Source organism: Alligator sinensis, unplaced genomic scaffold (assembly GCF_000455745.1).
Source record: "Alligator sinensis unplaced genomic scaffold, ASM45574v1 scaffold144_2, whole genome shotgun sequence".
Taxonomy (NCBI): domain Eukaryota; kingdom Metazoa; phylum Chordata; order Crocodylia; family Alligatoridae; genus Alligator; species Alligator sinensis.
In genome coordinates, this window is record NW_005841872.1 from 4083483 (window position 1) to 4109745 (window position 26263).

Below are 26263 nucleotides of genomic sequence, written 5' to 3' on the forward strand. Positions count from 1 at the left end.
GGGCCTTGCCCATGGTAATCAGATGGACAAATAGACAGGAGTTTCTGCGGCCCAGTCAGTTGGTATCTGGGGACACTACCTAGAGTGGCCCCTGCACCCTCTACCCACTGCAGCAGTCTGGCAGTGGGGGCTGCTGCCTGGCTGTGACCTGCTGCCACTTTCGACAGGGTTTGCCCCCGTGGACCTGTGGCCCCATGGCTGTGCACCTGCCAGACCCAGATGGGACCACACAGCAACCTGGGCTGTGGTATGGGCACTGCAGCAAAGCCCTCTCCACCTCTGGACCAGCTGCCAGTGGGCCATAGCTGCACAGCTGGCTTTCAGGCAACACTGCTGTCATGTCTTCTCATGTCCCTGCTCTGCCATCTGGGCAGCTATCACTCAGAAGATGTGCTCCTTGTGGCAGCCCACTTCAAATGTCAATGCATGTCCTCCTGGCCCCAAATGGCCAGGAGGTCAGCCACCTTGTCTGCCCCCCACCTGGTGCTGACCCTGGGCAAGCTCCTCTGCCCAGATCCAGCCACTTGTCTCACTAGCAGAGATCCTGATGTTCCCTGTTTAAAAATTGCAGATTCTCTGATTAAAAAAAAACCCAGTTCTCTCATTAAAATACCCAAAATCCATGTTTTTCTGCAATTAAAATGAAATGCCACTATAGAGATCAGTTGGGAGATGTTTTATTGATATATTTACAATTTTAAAGCAATTTGGAAGCCTACCAGTGCCTCAATCATCACAATAAAATGAATTCTAAATATCTATAAACTTTGGCATTTGCTTTTGGTTTTGTTGTCATGGAAAAATCAGAGCTGCCCCCTTCACTCACCAGGATGTGGGATGCTGAGCAGCACTGATATGCCAGTTCCCTGCCCCTGCTCTTGCTGTCACCCAGGTTCCCAGCATCATAGGTAGAAACCACACACCCTCAGGCAAGGCCAGATTCTGCCTCCATGTGTCCCGCATGCTGTCAGGCCAGGCCAGCTTCATGGAGGCAGGAGCCTCTGGCCCCGGAGTGCAGTGTTAGGACACCAAGTGACAGCAAGAATGGCCCAGTTCTGCCTGAGGGCACGTGGGCCACGCCAATGCCATGTGCAGCCCTGCCAGAAGCAGTCACAAGCACCCCGTTGACTGCAGCTGCTCCCACTGCAGCGGTGGGGGGCAAGGGAGGGGCAGCGCAGAATGCAGGGGGTGGGCAGGGGACCCACCCCTCCCAAGCAGTCCCCCCACCCCCACAGTCCCTGCTTACCTGGGACAGAGCCCCTCTTCTATTTGCTCCAGCACACTGAGGCTGTGTGTTGGGGCAGCAGGGGTTTGAGGCAGCCACAGAGACACTCTTGGTAGGTGCCACAGCATCTCCTTGGAGCATCTCTTTTTATTTTATACCAGGATTTTCTGGTATCAAATTTAGAGCCCACATTGCAAATATGCAGCACAGGGAACATCTTTTCATTCTTAGCATGCCTCTTGCAGTGTCTCAAACTGCTTTGAGATGCCACAACAGGCACATGCTCACTTGTCTGGACATGGCCCATGTGTCTAGGAAGATGGTTACCAAATAATAGAAAACTTGAGGTTTTTTAATGAGGCCTAAGAAAAACACACTTCAGAACCAAATTCATCTTAAAAGTGTGCTTTAAATAGAGAAAGAATTGCATCTACTATCAGTTACACTTGTATTTCAAGTTAGTTCTGGTCATTCTGCAGCTCTTTTAATGGGAATCTTGCATATGAACATTGCTACATTTCTACATATGATATTTCAGAGCTGTTATACATTATTGTTCTGAAAACATGCATCAATAAGTAATTGGGCATATGTAGGCTTATAAACCTTTAGTTCTCTGGAAGCATCTTCTCCATATCAGTCAAATCTAAGCCCTACTTCTTTCAGGGTTAATCCAAAATCCAGAGAAGTCAATGGGATCCTTTCCCCTGACTTTAAATGGTTTTGAATCAAGGTCTCTAAACATTCCAAAGAAGTAACAAAAGCAGTTCAGAGAACCAGTTCCTTTACATAGAAAGCCTAGCAAACTGCACAGGTAGGACAGGAGTTTCAGATTTTAGTAACACAGTAGGATTTACAATCACATACTGTATATAAATCTCATTTTCATTTTCTTTTCCCACTGCAAAAACCATCCGAGGCAGGAATCCTCCACAACCTATTCTCCATGTAAGATTCATATCCAAACTGGGAAGAGTGCAATGAGGATGCAAAATACCAAATGAGTTACTGTGCAATTCTGAGTAATAATCTTTTCTTCAACTATACAGTAATCACATACTAACCCCACTGAAAATATCCCTTCACATTAAATGTGTTCCCACCTACCAGCTCTGGCAACTGACTACTAAAACTAATAAAAGCAAACTCCATTTGCTTCTTTGGTGAACATTTGCAAACGCATATTGTTAGGAAGTGTTCCAAATGGCATTCCTTACCAAAGAAATCTACTCATTACTAAAAGAAGAACTAGGGCCTTACAGTTATACAGCCAGTCCAGCAAGCGCCTATGAGCTGAATCTTCTTTGTTGATTTTATTGGGAACACAATTAGCCCTTCCATTAAGTTAATATAGTATCTCTGTCTTGGCATTATAAAGGAAGGAGTCAGTACTAAATGTAGATTTAGCAGTAATACTCTGAACATCAGTGTATTCATTATTATGAACTCCCACAAGTGCACTGACATTTTACAGGAAACCTCCAAACATGTTCCATTCCCTTAAGAACTTACACATGGTCTACAAGAAAAAGAACAACTGGCAACTCAGCGGGACACTTAGAGGACAGAGAGTTTCTTTTCGTAAAGAAGTCATGGCTTATTGGCTTTAGTATCTGTTATGGTAGGAAAATGATAGGACAGTGGCATAATACATTAAGGATTCTCTATTGAGACCATGAAATAAAGAAACGCCTGGATATCATTCTTACTCACTGGGTGCATCTAGACATGCTATTAAGGTGATGGAATAAACTCCAGTGAAGTTCATGCCAGAGTCATCTTCTCCTGGGAGCAGTGTCTACATCTACACCCAAGCCAACAGCAGTTTGAGCTGGGGCACAGCAGCCCCAAACTGGCATCAGAGTTGGGGGTGGGGTGGGGAAGGGGTCATGTCTGTGGTCTGGGTGGTGTCATTGGGTGGTGGAGGGGCTGACTGGGGCATGAGAGTGCTGAAACTGCAGAGCTGTGTGGCTGACCACCCGAGCCTGCTGACAGCCCAGGACTGCTCTGCCCTGGCTCAAAGTGCTGCTGTCCCAGTCACCATCCACACATGTGTTGCAGCACAGTAAATGACTGTGCCATAAAAGAGTGCTGTCCCTGACAATACTATCTTATGGAGGAGTTAATTAATTTACTGCTCATGTAGATGGTGACACTTTACTGCAATGCTAATTAGTCCACTCCAATGTAAAGTGCACGTATAGATACACCCACTATGACCTAAACACTAACCACTGCTTAGTGTGAAATGCTATATTTCACCACAAAATATTTCCATAAGTTTTGGCCTGAACAAAATAGTCAAATAAGGGACTACCAACTAATTTGCAAAATTTGGGGGGTGGGAGGGAGGGTTGGGCCTTGTAAATTAATTGGGCTTGGAGAAATATTTAAAGCATAATTCAGGAATATTTTTAAAGTATATATTTGACTTTAAGATTACTTTTAAGTCCTTTCCTCTTCAAGAAAGCAGCTAGACACTTTTTATATTTCAGTTTTGTAAGAGGGAGAACTAACACACTTGCTCAAATGCTTTCCTAAATAGACCCCATCTCCTCTAACTTTGCTGGTCCTTGGACTCCTATGTTATCTTGTTATTTTGTCTTCTTTTCTTCCTGAACTTTCTCTCACTAACTCCTATTCCATTCTTTTCTTAATATCTCCCTTCATAAAGTTCAATGAGAAAAAACATTAAATCACTATTGATTGATTTCCCTTTAGGTTATTTTCTCTATACTCCCTATAATACTCCCTATTATTTTTGTATTTCATGAAGCAAAAGTTCTATTCCAAAAACCATTATTTGATATGATGTCATTAATGTGTCTGTAATAAATTCTTTCTCATATTCATTGTTCTTGTTTCTTCTAGGATGAGGGTCAGACTCCAATCTCAGTTAGGTTGAGGTTACACATTATACAATTAGACCATATTAAGGGTACTTAAAATGTGACTATCCACTTCTTAAGGTTCATTAACAAGTGCTAAGTGCCCTCTAGCCGTCTTCAAGTTACGCTACTTCAAGCAAGGATTATCTTTGAACCCAGCTACCCAGCTTGGCTCACCTTAACTTCTGGCTGTTCCAGTGAGATAAAATGACCAATTTACAGTCCTGCAGCATACCTGGAGACACCACACTCACCATGGACTAGCTATCATCCAGAACTCCATGGCTCTGGACTGACACCTGGGGAAAGCCAGGCAGCAGGTAAGTGTGGAGGAGGTGAGTGGGGTCATGGAGGAGGGGAGACAGGAGTAGAGGTGTACATGGGGAGAAGGGTATGGAGAAGGGGGAGGGGATTCAGTGGTGGAGGGGGCAGGGGGCCGGGGAGGAGGACATGAAGAAGAGGCATAGCAGGCAGTGGGGAGAGGAAAAGTGGGTTCATGGGGAGCTTCCAGGAAACTGCAGGAGGGGTTCAGGTGGGGTAAGCAGTACCCTATATGAACAGATTAAGCCACAGTTTGCCCACTAGGCCCTGTACCTGCCTAGCAGTTCCCCATCCCCACTGCCCTCTCTCTCGCTTCCTCTCCCCGCCCCCCGCCACCTATCTCCTTGAAATCTGTTAGGCTTCATGGCCTCAGAAGGAGCTACCATGCCTTTCACAACCCTCCCTCCCCCCCCTCAATGCCTTCACACTTACAAGTGACATGAGTTTTGCTTTCAATACTTTGAGGTGCAGTTTCCCAGAAACCCTGCACCTATCTCTTTGAAACTTGACAGGATACCCTCCCTGCTGTTTTCATTCAAATCAGGCAAGAAATGACAATATTATAGGTAGTTTCATGCTTCCCCATTATAGCCTATGGGCAAAACGTTGAAATGCGTCAAAAAAGGTAACATTTTTGACAAAACGAAATGGAACAGTGTTTCAAAATGAAATGAAACATCAAAATGAAACACTGTCCCTTTGAAACAGCAAAATGAAAGTCAAAACGAAACAGTGCTGTTTTGCACAGCCTTACTATTTACCTCAGATGCCCATATGTGGATGCAAGGAGCCTGGGAAACAAGCAGGAAGAACTGGAAGTCCTCACAGTCACAGAACTATGACATGATTGGAATAACGGAGACTTGGTGGCATAGCTTGTATGACTGGAGTACTGTTATGAAGGAGTATAAACTTCAGGAAGGACAGGCAGGGGAGAAAAGGAGGAGGAGTTGCTCTTTATGTACAAGAGCTGTATGACTGCTCAGATGTACAGTAAGAAACTGGAGATAGGCCTGTTGAAAGTCTCTCGGTTAGGGTCAAAGGAGAGAGCAACAAGAGTGTTTGCAATAGATCACCAGGCAAAGAGGATGGAGGTAGATGAGTCTTTCTTCAAACAGCTATCAGAAGTTCCAAATCACTGGCCCTGGTTCTCATGGGGGACTTCAATCACCCTGACATCTGTAGGAAGGCTAATACAGCAGTGCACAGGAAATCCAGGAAGTTTTTGGAGAGTGTTGTGGTCAGCTTCCTGGTACAAGTGTTGGAGAGGCCAACTAGGAGCTGTGCTACATCGGCTACTCACAAACAGGGAAGAATTGGTGGGAAATGTAGAAGTGGATGGCAACTTGGGCAGCAGCAACCATGAGATGACTGAGTTCAGGATCCTGAGGAAAGGAAGGAAGGAGATCAGCAGAGTAAGGACCATGGACTTCAGAACAGCAGATTTTGACTCACTCAGGGAACTGATGGAAGGATCCCCTGGGAGGTGAGTCTGAGGGGGAACGAAGTCCAAGAAAGCTAGGTGTACTTTAAAGAAACCTGACTAAGTGCACAGGAGTGAACAATCTTGATGCGCAGGAAGACTAGCAAGTATGGCAGATCACCTTGGCTTAGCAGGGAACTCTTCAGTGAGATAAAATGCACAAAGGAAGCTTACAAGAAATGGAAACTTGGACCAACTACTAAGGAGGAGTATAAGAGTGTTGCTCAGGTATGCAGGGATGAAATCAGAAAGGCCAAAGTATAGTTCTAGTTGCAGCTATCAAGGGATGTAAAGGGTAACAAGGGTTTCTACAAATGTCAGCAACAAGAGGAACACCAAGGAAAGTGTGGGTCCCTTACTGAATGAGCGAAGCAACCTAGTGACAGACGATGTGGAAAAGGCTGAAGTGCTCAATGCCTTTTTTTACCTCGGGATTCACAGGCAAGGTCAGTTCCCAGACTACTGCACTTGGCAGCACAGTTTGGGAAGGAGGTGAGCAGACAACAGAGGTTAAAGAACAGGGTAGGGGCTATTAAGAAAAGCTTGATGTGTACAAGTCTATGGGGTCAGACACAATGAACCCAAGGGTGCTGAGGGAGTTGGCAGATGTGATTGCAGAGTCGCTGGCCATTATCTTTGAAAACTCATGGCAATCAGGAGAGGTTGTGGTTGATTGGGAAAAGGGCAAATATAGTGCCCATCTTGAAGAAAGAGAAGGAGGAGGATCTGGGGAACTGCAGACCAGTCAGCCTCACCTCAGTCCCTGGAAAAATCATGGAGCAGAATTATTCATTTTTCAAGGAATCCATTTCCAAGCACTTGCAGGAGGAGAATATGATAAGAAACAATCAGCATAAATTCACTAAGGACAAATCATGCTCGACCAACCTGATTGCCTTCTATGATGAGATGACTGCCTCTGTGGATGCAGGGAGAGCAATGGATGTGGTATACCAAGACCTTACCAAGACTTTTGATATGGTCTCCTACAATATTCTCACAAGCAAGCTAAGGAAGTACAGGTTGGATGAATGGACAGCGAGATGGATAGAAGACTGACTGGTTCAAAAGACAGCTTGATGTCTAGTTGGCAGCCAGTATCAAGTGGACTACCCTAGGGATCTGTCCTGGGGGCAGATTTGTTCAATACCTTCATCAATAATCTGGAAGCTGAGATGGAGTGCACCCCCAGCAAGTTCATGGATGACACCAAGCTGGATGGAGTACTAGATACAGTGGTGGGTAGTGCTAGGATTCACAGAGACCCAGACAAATTGGAGGATTGGACCAAAAGAAATCTCATGAGGTTCAATAAGGACATGTGCTAGTCCTGCATTTAGGATTGAAAAATCCCATGTATCGGTACAGACTAGAAACTGACTGGCTAAGCAGCAGCTCTGCAAAAAAGAACCTGGGGATTATAGTGGACAATAAGCTGAATATGAGCCAAGAGTGTGCCCTTGTTGCCAAGAAGGCCAACAACATACTGGGCTGCGTTAGTAGGCATTATTTGAGCACATGGGGCACCTATATATGTGATGGAGCCTGATTCATCGAGTCTGCTGCAAGTCTGCATCAGCCTCCACATCAGCCTCCACATCACATATATTCAGCACCCCTGCATCAAACAAGCTTTAGTTAAAGCGCCCCCACTGCCAATTTAAAACAGGGTGCAGAATGCACATGATGCTACGGGCACTTAAATTAGACTGACTCGAAGGGAGTGACTCTAAGGGAGCCCCGTCCCCACCTCGGATCACATGTATAGATACCAATGGAGTGAAGTGATTCTTCCCCTCTATTCTGCACTGGTGAGGCCACATCTAGAGTCCTGTGTCCAGTTTTGGGTCCCTCACTATAGAAAGGATGTGGACAAATTTGGGAGCGTCCACAGGAGGGCAGCAAAAACAGTTAGGGGGCTGGGACACACAACATATGAAGGGAGACTGAGAGAACTGGGCTTATATAGTCTGGAGAAGAGAAGACTAAGAGTGGAATAAACAGCAGCCTTCAACTACCTGAAGGATGGTTTCAAAGAGGATGGAGCAAGACTGTTCTCAGTGGTGACAGATAACATTCATTCCTTCCAATCTTTGTTTGGTACAAAAGGCAGCATTTTATCCCCAAATATATATATATTTATATATAAAACCAATATATTTGGTTTATATATATATATATATATATATATATATATTGGTTTTTTTTAAACTGAATGAGAATCTAAAGAAGGGGGGAAAGAATTAAACTATAACAGTAGAGGTTATCTTAGGGGACAAACTTTAGTACCTAAACATCTAAGACAGAAAAGAAGGATTTTGTGCTAGAGGCCTTGAACTGGGAATCAAGATTCTGGGTTTGGTTTTTAGCTCTGGCAGATTTAATGAGTGAATTTAACTAAGTTGATTTTAATTCTCATATACCAATATGTAAAAATGAGGCTTATAATCCTTCCTTTCTCCCACTTTTTGACTGTCTTGACTACTTAGATAAGCAGATTTTGATTTCTTATTATAGGTTTTCACAGCACCTTGTTCAATCAGGCCATGATCCTCTCAGGTCTTCTAAGCATTATTGCAATACACATAATTAAGGCTGAAAATATTCCAGTTCTTCATGGGAGAATGTAGATTTATCAAAATTAAAACATTTTGTGGAGATGGCTCTCTCTTGATGAAGATCCAGCACTCTGCTGGAACCCAGCCTAGCAAGCTAAGCATAGCTGGAGGCAGGTTTCTGATTCCTGACAATCCCCCTGCCTAACTCATCAGCAGCTTGCTTACTGGGTTGAAGGAGAGCTGGGAACCATGGAACTTATGAGCCAGGATAACCAAGGATTCAGGCAATTTATCAGCCTGCCAAGCAGAATTTCTTTTTGAAATGATTTAAATTAACCATTTTGGTTATTCCAAACTAATTTGTCTAGTCTGTTTTTCAAAATTTTTCAAAAAATTTCAAACTGTTTGGTTTCCATTGCAAATCAAAACAAAACCAAATTTTGGAATTCTGAAATCCTCCATGAAAGAGCATTCCCTTACTCGCACAGCTGTACAAATAGTAATGACTTTTCATTGCCATGCTTTAAACCAGCCTTATTGAATCATTCATCAAATGGGGAGCCTGATGCACCCTTCCAGATCACAAGCATAAATCCCAAGCAATATATTCAATTTACAGCTGCATGCTGTTCTATGTGTATTGCGCAGAAAGCTCAGTCACTGAAATATAACTCTATTTGAAGAATATGGAAGTGAGGGGAAAACAGATGAGCAGAAGGAGAAAAGAAGTGAGAGTAGGAAAAGCTGGTGGAAAACTAGGGAATCATCTAGTAAACTCTTCTAAATCAATGTTTGTAACAATGTTCTCTTCAAAAGTGCAGCAGCAAGCACCAGAGAAAACCACACGGCTCAAAAGAACTATGCTTTTTAGCACTGTGATTATAGTCTCAGCTGCAAAGGCACTTTGTAATATATGTATTTAGGCATAATCTTTTATCCCTTATAGATATTGTCTCTTATATTTGATGAGGTTGATTCACTTGGGTTTTCTTTTGTTGCTGTTGTTCAAATAGATAGCTCCTATTTGACTGAGATTTTGTGGCTAATGTTAAGATGGAACAAAAAACTGCTTGATTTACATGATATGCCTTGTAACAGATTCAGTGATTCTGGGAGTTATTAGTAAGCTCTACCCCATTTCCATATTTGTAAGCAAATTAGAAGCATCTTACAACTCTGCTTTTGATGTCATCTATGTTACTTTGGCACTCAAGCTGGAATCATTTTGATCCTTTTAAATGAAAGCACAACAAAACATTTAGAGTCCCAAGATGTATGATTTCCCAGTGGAGGTAAAAACTGGACTTTCTTTCTTCACTGAAAGCAGGAAAAGATAGGCTGCAACAAGAGGTTCAGTCATTAACTTGGGATAACAGATCTTCACTTCCAGACTTTACCACAGTTTAACTTCTGCATTAGCTTCAGCCAAAAAATAACTAGCAAGCAGTCCAGTAACCTTTTTCTGCATTCAGCAAAGCTGCTACTTCAATTGGAATAGTTAAGCTCAAAAAGTTTTGAGTTTTCTGTACTCAGCCACTGCAAGAAAATGGAAAGATATCAAAGGGGGAAAATAACATGGAAAATATTTGTTCCAACTTCTTGAAAACTCATAAAATGTTTCATTTGTGTTTTGGACAAAGGTTTGGGGCTTTTTGCTTATTTCTGCACTGTAAGAGACATAGGCAAAGGTTTTGGTTCGTTCGTGACTTAGTCTGAGCCAATGAACCTTTTTTTGTTTGTTTTTTCTTTTCTTTGCTTTGCTTTTCTTAGGAAAACTGGCAACTATTCACCTTTTTTTGTGAGTATACACATTTCTCAGCTATAAGGTCCAGTTTTGGGAAATTATGTCATTAAATCAGCATTATGCAGCCATTCCCATCAAATGTGCCAGATTGTGAGTATTCTATGAAGAGAGTATGTGAGTGAGACGATCTGTCTGAGAGTAAAAAAGGAGTCTCCTTACCCCCATGGTGCACCCACAAGAGAGCCAATGAAAATCTTATACCCTGCACTTGAGGGAATGCAAAGTCTGCTTCTTCCAAGAACCCCTAAGGTGCACACACATCACAGTTGCCAGTTTTTGTGTTTTTTAGTATGAGTCTTGGGATATCAAGTGTTTTCCTTAAAGCCAAAACCCCTGGGAACATAAGGTATCTATGACTCTCATGCTTTAATTTAAAAAAAAAGTGTATGTTAGCACTCAGTTGCCGGGTATAGTTTGAAATCAAGAAGCAAATGACTCCTAAAGGTTCAGGAATGAGAAGACAAAATGAACTAAAAACTCTTTTTTATCATTATTTGTAAGGCAATCTCTTGACTTTCATAACCAGATTCATGACTTTTGAATGCTTAGGTTTAACAGGGAGCAGGAAGGAGAAGGAGAGCGTGACCAGGTCCTCCTATACCTACCTCTGGTACAAGCTAATGTCCTGGATGGCTTTTGTGTATATGCCTGCAAGAAAGAAAGTTCATGAGGGAATTGTACATCATGATGGCAAATCTTGGCCCCTCTGAAATCCATGGCAATGTCAACCTCATGCATCCCTCCCTCAGTGCAGGTTGGGTGAGCCTATATGTCATGAACTCACCTTCGGGTCAGACGAACCTCTGGTGAAACTTTGTGCCTGTCTTGTTGGTACTGATGTTGATTAGCACCCTGACCCCAAGCCCTTTTAAGGCAGTAGACAGATAACCCCATTTGACTCAGATGAGCTTTAAACTGGCACTTTACCAACTGCTGTCAGGATAAGTTAATACAAATAGCTATTTGACCAAAATTTATTACAGGTTAGTTTAAAGGTACAGTTTAGTTTTTGTACCATGTGCTACAACTTAAAAGTAATTAGAGTAGCTTGTAATATTATCCTCCTTGTCAATATGAATGAGCAAAATTGTAAGCTAAAAAGTGAAAAAAGCTTTTGTTATTCTAGCAGAAAACCTGCCACACAATAGTTTAACTGTATAGTCTGACAGAGAAAGAAGCCATATTCAAGATCAGATTTTAGTAACATCATAGCTAAGTATAGATAGTCAAAAAGCCTGAGGCTTAATTGATTGAATCTTTGCAGGTTAGTCTAAGCTGTGTATATTGAACTGATAAACAAGTAACAGGCTGTGGAAAAGGGTGCCTTAGGTGGGGTCTGTGTTGGGTGATGTACTATCCGTCCAGCACAGGGCTCCTCCCCTCAACTCGCCTGCCACGACTTGATGTTACTGGATGAAAGGGAGATCCTTTTCAGTGGAGAGCCTCTTCCTGGGGGACCCCAGGGATGGTAGTACTCACTGTCATGGCGTGATGTTCTGCGGGGCTCCGCCTCTCCTACACACCGTCCACTCGCCAACCGAATGAGTGCCACCTGTGTGGTGCGGCCATGTCCCATCGACCTCTTTCACCAGGGGGACCAGCATCAGGGTGGGTCCTGGTGGGCTAGCCTCGCTGACATGACAGCTAGCGTCTCTGCCTCAGATGCTGACGAGTTAGGCTTTCGTAGGTTGGCATCCTCCTTGCTGCCTTTGAGTGGGATGCCTCTAATTGCCCTTCACTAAATAGGTCACTGGACAGGAGGTGGGGGGGTGGGTCAAACTGCCTCCTCCCTCCCAGACTTTTTACAGGGGCTCAGCTTCCCCTGACTTAGGATGCCATCACCGAGCCGGCTGCAATGCTCTTGCCCGCTACTGGAGCCTCACCATGCCTAGCATGCTGCACGCCAGTGTGTTCCCACTCTCCCCTCCTCCCGGGCCCCGGTGGGGCTTTTAAATCTTCCCATGGCAGCTGCTGCAGCCACTGCGATTGGCTCCGCTTTTCCCCACCTGGGGAACAGCTGATTAAACAGCTGGCAAAATGCCAGCTCGCACAGCCACAGCTGCGGCTCCTGCTCTGGCTCTGGCTGTGTCCCCAGAGGTAAGTTTCCCTGGCAGGGGGCTGCTTGTGGGGCTTGCGGCCCGCAGGGGCTACCCCCTCCCCTTCAGGAGCCTGTGGGGGCATCTCGCTACCACACAGGCATTCACTTTAGATTCCTGAAATGCAGCCACATGCCTGCAGCAACCCAAGCCAGAAGCTGGGGGGCACTAGAGCATGCCTCCCTGGTGAGCTGGAGTAGACAGCTTGGGCCAAAGCTAGCCTGGCCACCCTCTGAGGGGGGTTCACAGGGGAGGTGCAAAGCATCCTGGGATGCTGGGGGACTGTATGTTAACTTGAATCTGGTGGAGATGTGGGACAGAAATTCAATAAACAGATTTAACCTCAATGAGTTAAATCTACTACTAGACATCCAGGTTTATCTTAAACTGGTTTAGGCAATTTTGAAAGTACTGAATGTCCATTGTGTTACAGATTTGAACCTGTTTCCGATCACTTATACCAGTTTATATGTAATTTCTGTCCCTAGCTCAGATGTTCATGTGTCATTTTAGCATGGTTTGTATTTTGACGCAGGGAAAGAATCTAATATTTATGGAAGGACTCTTGCCTGGCCATTTTTTAGTTTAATTATTGTCCCTACTGGGGAAAATTTCAACAAAACATTCTTTGTGGAAATTTGCCCATTTGTCAAAATCCAAGCATTCCATGGGATGGCATCAATTTTGAGGAGATTTTGCCAGAAAGTGGTCAGGTTTCCAAGGCAACTGTGTCTGTCAGGCAGGTTTCTGAATTTGCCTGGTTTCCTACAAGTTTGCTTGCCTGGTTCCTTAGCAGCCTGGCAGGCTGCCTCTGGTGGGCACCCAGGAAGCCTTAGATTTGGATCTCCAGATGTGCAGCAGCCCTGGCTATGACAGTGCTCTTCTCTAAAGTAGCCTGCCTGGTGGCATGCACCAGAACTGGTGCTCCCAATAAGCTCAGTGGAAATTTTCAAAATCTTCAGTTTTTCATTCTGAATTAGAATTAAATCAGATTTCAAAATCCTCTCCAAAATGCAGGCTCATGGATTTTTCTTTCATATCACTTTCAGGATCTGTCTGCTGTATTTCAGCTTCTTTGTAGGACATGGCAGACCCAAGCTCTGATAAAGACATGAGTCAGTTTAAATTGCACACAAAACCAAATCCTGCTTTAACCATGTTTTCAAATGCTTTTATAGCTTTGGACTTTATCAGGATAGTAGCACAGTTCAAGACATTGTTTAAAACATGGGCAGATGGGCCAAGTCCTGAGGAGAGGGAACATGCCATTTGCAGGGCCTGAAAGTCTTTTGAGGCACTGCAAAACACACGCAGAGCTCATGATTGCGTTCACAGCACTACGTATTTGCAGCATTGTGGCAAAGTTAGATACTCGGAAATCCCAGTATCTAAAAAACCCACACCAGAAAAAAGTAGGGTGGCACATGTGGCTGCAGTGTGCATGGCCTGAACCTGGAGCCTGGCTGGCCAGAGCCATGCTCCAGCTGCTGGCCGGGCTCCACATGCCTGGATTGGCACCACTGCAGCCCCAGGACCCCAGGTAGGGCTGCTGGAGCCAACACCTGGGCTGAGGCCAGCCTTTCCTAGCCCACCTAGGTCAATTTGCTGTGCGCCAGAGTAAATGGGCAGGGGCCAAGCATGCATGCCCAAGGGCAACTAGCAACATATATGTACTACTGCTTGTTGTCTCTGGGGAAATGCACATTCCCACTTGTGGGGACGTGCCCATGTTGTCTATGCTCCAAACCATGTATTAACAGGGTAAAAGTCTGTTTATAATCAGGATCATCAAGGCAGTAGATCTGCCCAGATAGGACTTAACTTTGGGGATTTGCAGAAAGTGGACTTGTAGCTGGGATTTTTGTCTGGTATAAATTTGTATGGCCTCTCATGCTCTGCTCTTTCCATTAGGTACTTAAAATTTTTCTTCATATGCAACAGCCTTCCGCATCCAAAAATGTTGTGTGGTGTAGAACTTTAGCACCATGAATACAACAAAATTTCACCTACAGAACAGGCAGCAGGAGTTCAAGCTTTCCAAGCTCATCCTATATAACACAGCCCTGACACAGAAGGCTATTTCTAGGAATAAAAGTCTTTCAGTTTAGTTTTTGCCCCCCTTTGCCAACTAGACATCCTATTATTGTTAGTTTTAGGTGGTTGCTCAGTGTTTTGTGATGTTATCCCTTCAGAAACTACAGTGACAGTATGAAATATTAACAGCTTAGGCATTATTTGCAGCAAAGTTTCAGAAAGGCTCTGTGTGTGTTCCATTTATTTGTATTCTTTCAGCCATTCTGTTCCCCCTGGTACAGGAACAACTAAGAACTTGAACATTCCCTAGGTTTCCTCCTTCCTTTCTTTCTTTTATGGTTTCCAGCCCATATCCTTTACTCTTGCAGTACATATGTTCCTCTGCCCATTAGTCTTCCAGGACCTAGTCCCCTCTCTTTTCTTCATTCTAAAACCTTTCTAAGCAGTCTTACAGAATGATCCACAGAGGAGAATTTCCCTTATTGTCCAAGTGGAATCTGTTCAACCTGTGCCAGGATCCCTTCTCCACAGACAAACTCCCATGGATTATGAATCCAGCATCTCTTCTGCCAGCACATGATTTGCAAGATCCAACTTCTTTTTTTACTGTTGATTTTGGCAGAAGTCATTAGAAGATTAGGTGCAGCCCTTTCCATCAATTCCCTGTCCAGTTCTATCATTCTTTCTAAGAGCCAATATTTGTGTCACTTTTCAAGGTTAACGGGCCTCTACAATTGGCAGTAGACAGCTCTGCTGTGCCTGATGCACCTTGCTGTCTCTACTCCATATTGAGAAACATTGACTATTCATTATGCAAGTGGAAAAGTAGGTAGATTGAAATCTAGATGTTTTAAATCACCAAGTAGAAAGCCTATATTTAAATAATCAATTTAAAACATCTTTTCCATCTGTGGTTCAGTTAACTTCTGAAGGGTGCATTTTCATAGGTGCCACTTAGATTCCCAATAAGTGGAGTAGAATCTGGCCTAATGCATTTAAATGTAACTTTTGCCCTCATATTGCAATAAGAACATGGTGCATTCCCTGCATAGGATGGTCCTTGCCCATTAAGTGCATTTTACTTAGCTAATTGTGGTGACTGTGTTCCTTTTCATGTCTCTGAAACTATTAGTGTTATGTTAATGGCTTCATTTTCCCAAGTTAATTCATCTTCTTCACAAGTATCAAATTAAAAGCATCCCTTTTGTAATTTTCTTAATATCTGCTACTCGCTAGATTCTTCTACTAAAAATCTGTATTCTCATTTATTAAATCCATTCTGTAAAAGTTCTTATCTTGTCCTCATCACTATAGGATGTAAACACCTTCCAGTAATGTATTAAAGAACATGATTAACAGCTTTCTATCCCAACTTGTCCTTTCCCTAAATCCCAAAAGAGATTCAGCTCTATTTGTTTCTCTCTCATATAAAAAGCAGAATAATGTTCTTACAATATGAAAAAAACACTATACAAGATGAAGAGCAGAAATGGTTAGTTTATGTATATTCGGCTTAGTTTAGAGCCTGACTTAGTCCGTTCCCAACTCCTACTCATACCGCATTTGTTTTTAAGTACAACTCAGTTGATGTTTTATTTCTGTTGGCCTTTCACAGCTCAAGAGGTGATAGAGCAGAGCACATCAGAAAATGCTGGGAGGCAGCAAAGCAGGAGGAGCACTGAAATTGCTTGCGCTCTTATTTTTTCCAAAACTTTCACTTGGCTTCTGGATCAATGTCCTTCCCTGTTCCTGTTCCAGCCCCATGAATGCAGTTGCTTGTCCTCATTTCAGGTACTACAGGAAATAAATGCTAATATTTTCAGCCTTCTTGGTCTTTCAGATTGTGGAACATGTAGTTCAGCCCTCCTGTAATATTATATTTGGCAAGGTCTTTGAGCACCATCACAGCCCATAAACTACAAAAGGAAAAGAAACTGCTGTTGAGCAGTCTTGGAGGCAGAACCCCACTGTACATTTAGAAGGTGCCTGAATTTCATGACGCTTCCTTCTGAATACTCAGCAGAAATGTGTATCCATTTAAAAAGAACAAAAAACCTCTACTTTATTTCACTTTTTTGCTATTCATTTTGCATGCCAAAGATAAAAGTAAAGTTTCCTTTTTTACATTCTTTCTGCAACAACAGTTTCTGCACGAGCATATTAGAGAATCATCTCATCTTGATTTAACATTTCTGGAACTTGGTGCTATTTTCACTTCTAACATACTCTGTTATGGTTGGATTTTTTTCTTCAGAATGGCCAGTAATCATTCTCAGTAATATTTAAAGGGTTGCAAAAGACAAAACATCCTTTATCTATGAGGAAAATTAAATTTCCCTTGTGACTGGTTTCCTTTTAGCTATTGAGGACATGTTGTGAAAGAAAGACAACATAATGTTTTCTGAATTTTAAGTACAGCTAACTCTGACTCAGATAAGAAATGTTAATCAGATTCACCAAATACATTTGTTCCCAGTGTTAGGCCTTTTTATAGCAAGTGTTCTTTAAGAAGTAAATGGTTGCTTTAGACTTAGAATAGAAACTTATGGGAAAGAAGTGTGTTCTTCACTCTTATATCACTTTTACATGTAAAATGCAAAAAATATTCAGTGGATATGGGACATGTTATCCATAGATAATAAAGTGCTTTATGAAATATTATCTCCACTGCAGAGATGGGGAAACCAAGATGACCTCCACGAGGTCATAGAGTGAATGGTGGAATCAGGGGTATACATGAGAGTATGGTGGCATTGTCACACCCTCCTTTGGCTGTGTGCCATGTCAGCTCTTGGCATGGGATTTAGCCAGAGCTCCTGCTTTCACATGGCTATGGAGCCCAGGGGTGAGTATTGCCACTGCTTGTCTCCTCCATTCCCCTGCTGCTAAATGTTTCAGAGACGGGGATGGATGGGCAAACAGCCATGTAGAAGCAGGGGCTCTGGCCAGACCCCATCTCAATCAATTGGTGCACTCAGAGCTCACTGCTCATGCAGAGCTCTGAGAGGAGCTGACCCTGCACTGACCATGCAGTTCAGTAAATACAAATAGCACCACCAAAGTGGTTAGATGAGATAGATCCTCCTTGCTGTGTTCTTGGGTATAAGCAGAAGTTGAACCCATGTCCAGGGTTTGAATTACATTTTGACTCTTGCGGGGGTCTGCAAAAAAAATTTGGCTGCCCATCACGATGCCCTGATAAAATCAGAGCCCCCCTTCCCCGGTTATGATTTTCAAACCTTACGGTGGGGCTCTTGTTTCTTGTGGGGGGGTGGGAGCGGCGGGGGGAGCCTCCACAAGCTCCCCTGTAATTCAAAACCTGCCCATGTCTGTTCCCTCCAGATACAGTTCCCTGTCCAACCCATGGCCCATATATACTGCTATAATTAGGATTGGCAGTTTTAGATTTTTATTTTTTAATAATTTCAACAATAATATCAATGTATATTTGTAAGCATTTATCTTGTTTTTTATCTATTTAAATTAACAAGATAATGTTTTTCCACCCCCAAGATGGCAAAAAAAACCTGAAAAGGCCAAGAAAACACCAAAACTTGTATCCCTTTCTACTTGGAGTCTTTTTCTCCATGTACCAGTCTCACCAGTAGACTGCTTCCCCTCTTTTTACATTGTCTCTGCAGTTCTCTCTCTCTCCCCAGTCCCTCGCAGGCATAAAAAGCTCCCCACCACCGCTTCGCACACCTTCCTCCATGGCTGCTGCTTCCAGTCCAGGTTGAATACTCTTCTCTCACCTTCCTCCCACTCTGGGCTTTGGGTACGGATTTAAGTATCCTGTTATCTCTCTCTAGCCCACTTTCTGGCACCTGTAAATGAGCAGCTAATTGCTTAATTGATGTCTCATTAGGCCTCTGGCTGTTTTCCTTTTTAAAGAGACCGGTCCTCTATACTCTGGCTTGCGACTCCCTTCTGTTTTTCCCTTCTCATTTCTGTTATTAATTATGGAAATATTTTTCTTTGATCTCTGAGTGTGAGGTGAAATTGATGTTTATCGACATTTACGAATAAAAATCAAATCCTGCCAAGCCTAGCTATAATGTATGTTTATCCCAGTGAGAATGTAAAATGAACACCCAACACCAATGTAAGTCATTCCACCCCAGGGAAAAGTTACCCCTCATAAAGTGAGGAGAAACTATTCACCAACACAAGTTACACCACGGGATGGATATACATCCTAGCATATGCTCAGGGCAAACAGGTTAGTACCAGCAACCTTTCCACATCACAGCAAGGCTCTGTAATAGCATCTACAGCAGGCAGCTACGTCCAGAAAGCTAGTCATTTGTCCTCTCCGGACATCAATGTGTAAACCAAGTTAAGTTACACTGGTATTAATGTGTCATATGTTTGCATCCAAAACTCCCCAGATGCCAAAACAAAAAGTCTAGGACAATGATAAGTGGGAGAGGGGAAAAGGGAGGGGATTCCACCCCTGTGCAGTAGCCTCTTTGGTCTACCTATAGTGGTTGCATCCTTATCTAGTGAACAGCACTACAGCAGTAAGCACTCAGATACCTAAGTAATGAGTGGCCATATGCAAGATTAATACAGAAGGTTCTGTACTGGGTGCATAACTGCCTGGGGATGAGAGAAACCAAATGGATTTGTTTGAGGTGGGAGAAGTGGGATAGATTTGTGTCAGTTTCCACAGGACCACATGGCAGCAAGTTTCATAAGGGATGCCCTAGACTGCAATCGGGCCCTAGACTGCAATTCACGTTCAGTCTTATTTATTACCTGCTTTCATACCTGTTAAGGAGCTGTGAAAGACGGACGCTACACGAGTGCTGAGGCTACTGTCACAGTTTTCCTGTGTTTACAGTAGAAATACGCTTGCTGTGAGAGATTGTGATTTTTTTTTTAAATATAGCAAACATTCTGTTTGTCTACGAATAGGGCCATTTTCCAGGCAGTTACATTTTGCCAACTAGTTCTCCTTAGATAAGAATGAGTAACAACTCGTGTCTTTGGGTGCGTGACATGATATTCAATCTTCTCATCGGTAAAACCATAGCATTTATCATGTGACATGCTGGCCAGTGTACTAACTAAAGGAACTTTCTGGGTCACGGAAGGCAAAACCCTGATGCTGCAGGCAACTACAACTGTAATCCTTATAATGAACTGATTGAGCTCTGTCTTCATAGTTAGGCTTTTTGATCCCACTGCTCCTATCCCAGAATATGACTGCTCTGATAGTTATCATTTTTTTCTACCTTCCAGTCTAAATTTATTCATGATTAGTTTATACAAATTTGTTCTTCCAGCATTGTCTTTTAGCTTTTCTAGCTCTTTTCCTCCCCTTATATATTTATAGACAACATTCATACAACCTCTCAGGCTTCTTTTGCTAGGATAACAAGCCATGTTTTCTCTAAGGGCCTTGTTATATGTTACAATGTGAGCCACACAAATGTTGATAGGCTTAGTACTAGATTGCTATCACAACTTGAGCAGCACATCTATGGGGAGTGGCCACGCCTTAATGGAACAGGAGCTGGGTTATGTGGATTAAGAGATAATCTTGTCCTGGAGTGGGGTAACTTTGAGCTGCACAATTAGTGCTTTAAGCCACTTAAAGGTGTTAACATGCAGACAATCCAGGGGTTAAGAGCTCCAGGAGCCACCCAAAATTCACATGTAACAAGGCCCTAAAATAGGCTCTCCATTCCTCTGATCATCCTACTAGCTCTTCTCTGCACTTGTCTCAGTTTGTGCTTCTCCTTCTTGAATGTGAGCTCCCAGACCTGCACACAGCATTTCAGATGAAGTCCCATCAGCGTCTTGTACAATGGCTTCAGTACTTTCCTATGTCTACTGTAATACCTTTCCTGATGAAAACAAATTGCCAGTATTCAGTTTTTGATGGGAGTATTTGATGGGAGGCCTCTATTTTTATTTTGTTTTTGAGGGACATTAGAAATAAAATGCACATTTTGGCTGGGGAAACATTTAGTTGATACAAGAATAAATCTGCACTATTTGAGTACATAATGTCCAGGGTCACAAATCTGAGCATGATACTGCATCTTCAGAGTACCCCACAGCTACTATACTGGGGAGGGATGGTCATGTGCTTATGGTATTAGCGTGGGACTCCAGGGTCTGTATTGCTTCTCCACTTACTGCTGCTGAAGAACAACCCCACCCACTCACTCATACTCACATTTGGTATGCACCAAAGCCTGGCAGCTTGAATGTCTTACAGGGATCCCCAGCATATTTTTCACCAGTGGTCCCAGACTCACCACGGAAGCAATAGAGGTGGCTGGATTGAATTCCCAACTCTGCCCCAAACTTCCTATCTGAGTTTGGGGAACTCAGTGAAACAGCTTCTCTGTTTCCCAGCTGTAAAGTGGAGTCTTCCCCTTCCATTCCCCCACTAAACACACTGCCATGTGAACTCTTTGTTGTGGAGGGTGTCATCGTATGTATGCACAGAGAGTTATGGCCTATAGCTGCTATGGTAATACTACAATGTCTAATGAACACTGTTCAAGGTGTCACAAGATATATGAAGAATGATAAAAGGTCAACAAGCAAAGGCACCAGGCTTCAACTGAAATATAGCCAGAAAAAAATAGATTATTTCAGTAAATTTGGGGGTGAAAGTGCTACTCAGAAGAAGCCAATCTATCTATTTCAGTTTTTCATATGGCCCACAAACACTATATTACATTCACTCTTGATTGGTGTTCACTTTCCTAAACACCTGTGAGGCAGGGATATGCTGTTATCACCAATTTGGAGATAGGGAACTAAGACACACAAATATTTGCACCTAAATCTAGGAGTGCAATCCACAAAAAACCTACCTAATTGCTTAGGTGTCTGTCTGATATACAGATTGCACCAAGTTCAGCACAAACCACTACAGTCATGGCCTCTTTCATTCAAAGTATGGCAGAAAGAGATAGTGTGTGTCTGTTATATAAGAGCTTGGAAGTCGCCAAGGATGTAAGAGACCTGGGTTTTAGATCCTCCTCAGGTTGGTGAAACTTAAATCCCCATCTAACACGTCCCAGGAGATTGCTCTAACAACTAGGTAAGTCTAAGGTGAGGACGCTCCGCTTCCCCTTTGTTGAAACTCAGTCCCTGCACAGAAAGAAACATCTAACTCATAAAATCATTGATGCCCTGGGTGCAGATGGTCCTAGGGACTGTTCAAAAGACTGCTTATTGTTTTATATGTTAAAATGCTTGCAAAGTTTTGGGAGAAGGGAGTGGCCATATCCAAAAGGACAGCTGTGTTTCAAAGAAAGTGAGCTAACTGTCCAGGAATGAAGGGAAAATTTGAGTGCCTAAGTGCAGGATTCAGTTTTTGGGCTTTGAATCCAAGTCTCACATCAGTACTTACTAGGATCATGAATTTTAAGTTCAGGAGTGAGAAAGGATCTCAGATATACTTCTTACTTCAGTCTATCTTAAGCTAGAAATAGACATCACCAAATGAAGCAGACCAGCTGTGCCACAATGTGTCATGCCACAGCTAATCACTTAATTGGGTGAAACACATATATCCCTCATCCCGCCTGTTGATGTTGCAGCCTAAGGGGCAACATGTTCTCCCAGGACTTGAGGAGCACAATACTGGGCACCCCAGGAATTTCCAGGCAGGATCAGGCCCTTCCAGTCCTGGGAATGCTTGCCAAGCTTTCCCCACTTACCCAGATGCGTCCCTGGAATCTCCATAAAATCAGAGTTTCCTCACTTATCCAGACATGTCCCTGGAGATCCCAGGGCAGGCCTGAGTAAGCAGGTCCCAGCATGAAGGCATGGGGCACTGGGGATTCCGCAGGTCCAGTGCCTCCACGCAGAGACCTGCCTGGCTTTCCCTGCTTATGGAGAGTGCCCCTGGAGATCTCAGGAAGCCCCTATTTACCTTGCTTATAGAGAGGTGCCCCAAATTCCCCATGGTGCCTCTCTGTAAGCAGTGAAAGGCAGACTGGGATTCCAGGGGGTTGATGGGACTGATCCTGCCCAGGAATTCCTGGGGTTTGGTTTCGTCAGACCCCCCAAGCACTTGCCTGGGAGAGCTAAAGAGTGCAGCTGCCACAGAACGAATTGATATCCACTGCAATAAAGTGGCACAATTTAATATTTCCTTCTACCATGCCACTGATTTGCCTCTCCTGTAAACTGATGAGTTCCAATCCCATTGTCAGGCACCTAAGTTAGACACAGTAGTCTCTTGTGGATCTTGATCTAAATGACTCACAGTTGTCCAAGATAATACACAGGAAGCATACGGTAAAGCAAGGGATTTAACCTAGCTGTCCCCAATCCTCCGATAGCTCGGTAATCACGAACAAATCATTCCTCTCTCTCTCTCTAAACAATGTTGGTCCAATAAAAGATATCACCCTAAGAAATCCTTGCCTCTCTAAACAATGGAAGATTTACAACTCTCTTAGTGAAATGCTTGTGCTTGATGCAGCCATATCTGCTATATATGATAAAAAGCTTGATAGACTGCTAAGATTTTTAAGCCATTCTATGTTGTTGTTATGCAATGCATCAGGCTTTTTTTGCTGCAAGAAGTCATTCCTGACATCTATGGAGAAACATGCCTGCAAGTATTAGTGCTGACCTTATCAGTCTTAGTTATATTACAGGAGAGCCTACAAGCCCCAGCTGGACCCCATCATATTAAGCACATGGCAGAAGACAGTTCCTGCCCTGAAGAACTTACATAGACAAGACCAATGGAGTAGAAACAAAAGCCAGAGAGGTGCCATAATCTATTTAACATCAAGCAGCAGGTCAGTGGTGTAGCTGGGAAAAGAAACAGCTTTAGCCTTTGACCTTAGTTGTTCCTCCTTTGCTTTATGAAATTACATGCTATGAAGCCTTCTCCAGAGTAATTAATTTTTTTAAAGTTCAGCTTCAAAGTACTGCTTGTTCTAACCATGTGTTGGCAAAGTAACGGGAAAGTGTGTTGCATTTGCCCTTGGTCTGCCTAACTGATGCAAAGATCTATTTGGGTCTGGAATGACTATCAGGAGAGCATGAAGCATGGCATGCCTGCCTCAAACGTGCTACAGCTTGGAATGGATGTAATGCAGCCACCTTAGAAAGCTGGTGGCTATGCACCAATCAGCTCTCTGTCTTGGACAAGCTCATTGGCACATATCCAATGCCACATTACAGCAGCTCTATCCATTCAAGGGCATAGCGTGCACACCATTGTGCCAGAGTTCACTGTGTTGCTCTTGAGCTCTGTCCTTTGATGGCATAAATCTGTCCCGAGGGTTCTTTTAGCAGGATACCTATAAGGCAGCAGAAATACTATTAGCAAAATAAAAGTATCAGTGAAAAATATTCAAAATCTAGTGTTGAAAATTTAAGAATAGTCAAGGATTCAGCTGGCATTCAAACGTACCAGCAGCAGGCTTGAAAATAAAAGTTTGTGATTTAAGAAAAGTTCTCAGTGTTGAGACATCAGTAAGGGTCCATCTGAATTGAGCATCAGAAGTGGGAGAAATTATTAAGGCAGGGGGCCAAAGAGACTACCCTGTACTCCTGCACTAAGTAGTATGCCTTCCCACAGTTATCTCAGGAGGGGCTTAAGGCACACAGTTCTGCCAGGTGCGAAGACAAGAAAAAGTATGATCACACTATCCAGACTAGATGACTTTTGCTCTTGATACTTAATACTTGGGCTACTTAATTTGCATATATGTGAGCTGAAAAGTGTGAAAACATCTCAGAACCCAAAAGACCTATAGGCAGGGAGTATTTTATGGCAGTGCCAACACTAAGGTACACCGTCAGTGTTCATTTCTCAGGTATATTCTCAAACAGCTGTAATATTCCAGGTCTGTTATGGCTTAGCAACATCTCATCTCCCTGAAAGCATGTCCTTCATTCTGCCCTCTGTTCTGAGCCTTTTAAGTACCAAACTTAAATATTCTCTTCCATCTTCCTGTCATGCAAATCCTGCCTGCAGAAAGTACTCCAAGGAAGAAAGCATTGGCAGGATTGCGCTATTGCAAAACCTGGCTGATGGTGAGCTACGTCACTTAAATACTTGGTCAGTAGGTGGTGCTGTTTCATTGTTAAAATAACTCCACCCCCAAAAAACATAAAATTACTCCTGCTCAATGTGTCCAAAACAAGGAGAACAATTAGCTGGCAGTGGGGAGTTCTAACAACCTGTGACTGTATTCCTAACACTGTTCGATTAGAGAAAAGTTTCTTTTGGATTGTTGGCTCCATATATCAGTTGTTCAGTGAACAATGCAATTGGTGGTTAATCATTCAATATGACAACCTAATTTCCACTCACAGCTCTGTGAAAAGGGATAAAAATGCAAGCTTTGGAAACAACATCACATGCTGAGGTAGAGCTTCCATTTTTGTGGCAGTTAGTGAAGGGATGCACCTTTGTAAATGATGTGCCAGAGCCACTGACACTAAACATCCTGGCTGGAGTCCTGGTTGCACAAAGTATATTTGTAGAAATGCACAGTGAAATCCTGATAATGGGCAGTGGGGCATTCCACAAGCTGGTGTTAGTGCAACCATCAGCACTCTTGTGATGCTGCCCTGCAAAATGACCACTGAAATCCAGGCACCCCGCACTTACCCTGGACTTCTAGGATGGAATATTCAAAATAGCCAAAGTAATTTAAGATTACAAGTTCCCTTGACTTTCATACAGCTCTTCTGAAATGTCTTCTGTATGGTCTTCTGGCAGCGAGAGAGACAGTCATAGTAGGGAGAATTAAAAAAGAAGCAAAAGCAAAATACATTCTTAAGAATCAGACTAGGAAAAAGAAGTAAAATCTGATGACAAAGAGTGTATTTGTAGATGGGGAAAATGATGAGGAACAGGAAAGGACTGTATAGTAGCATGAGACAAAGACTCCAAAAGGGGGATGTGAATGAAGACATTTAGCAAGGCAAAGGGAATTTACTGTTAGTTTCCTTCTTGCCCAGACAAATGAAAAAAAAATTCATTAGGCAGAGAAGTAAAAATTGTGTATATGGACATGTTATTGAGACCTAGCTAAATGCTGTTAGTTTAGAACCATGGTAACAGTAATACAATAGACCATATAATAGACTTCATATTGACTCTTACAGCTGCATTTTAGTCTTAGAATGAAACAAAACTGAAATCTTAGTAAAGATTGGACTAAACTCCAAGTTCGGAAACCATTTTACTCAAGACTAGAGTCAGACTGAGATGTTGCATTCAAAAATTCTAATTCAATCACTTAACTTCACAAGCTGGTATAAGCATAAACATGAAAGGCTATTGCGGACTCTTTTAACTGCTGACATAGAGAAATTTGCCACCAAAAAAAAGAATAGTTCTCTGATCCCACACCAACTCCCCACTGAAAAACAGCACAGAGTTAATCAAAGCTGTGCATTAACTTCTTCTATTAAGCCAGACTGCAAAATGTAAATATAAATATTTTCTCGAGCCAGTTCACTCCTGAGGCCTGCAATAAATTCCATAGACCCTCAGAAGAGGTTTCTGGATGGAAAATCTCTCAGAAGAGTGAGCAACGCAGGCCAAATTTAATATATTTCCTCAGTTATCTTTACCTTTTGGCCTCCACAGAAATCCATAGCCTGATTTATTATGCCTTCCAAAGCAGAAACTCTGAGATTGTGCAGGAGGTGACAAATTGTATATTTTTAGCAAATACAGATTCAAATTTAGGCACAATTAGTTAATGTGCATTAATGCACGTGTAGATGCGACCCAGAACTAACTTTAGTGCTGGGTATGCCCTGCCATTAGGGGGCCGGCCTGAGCCCAGGCCCAGGGAACATCCAGGGGTTCAGGTGCAGGGGACCTGCTCCATGGGCCTGCCCC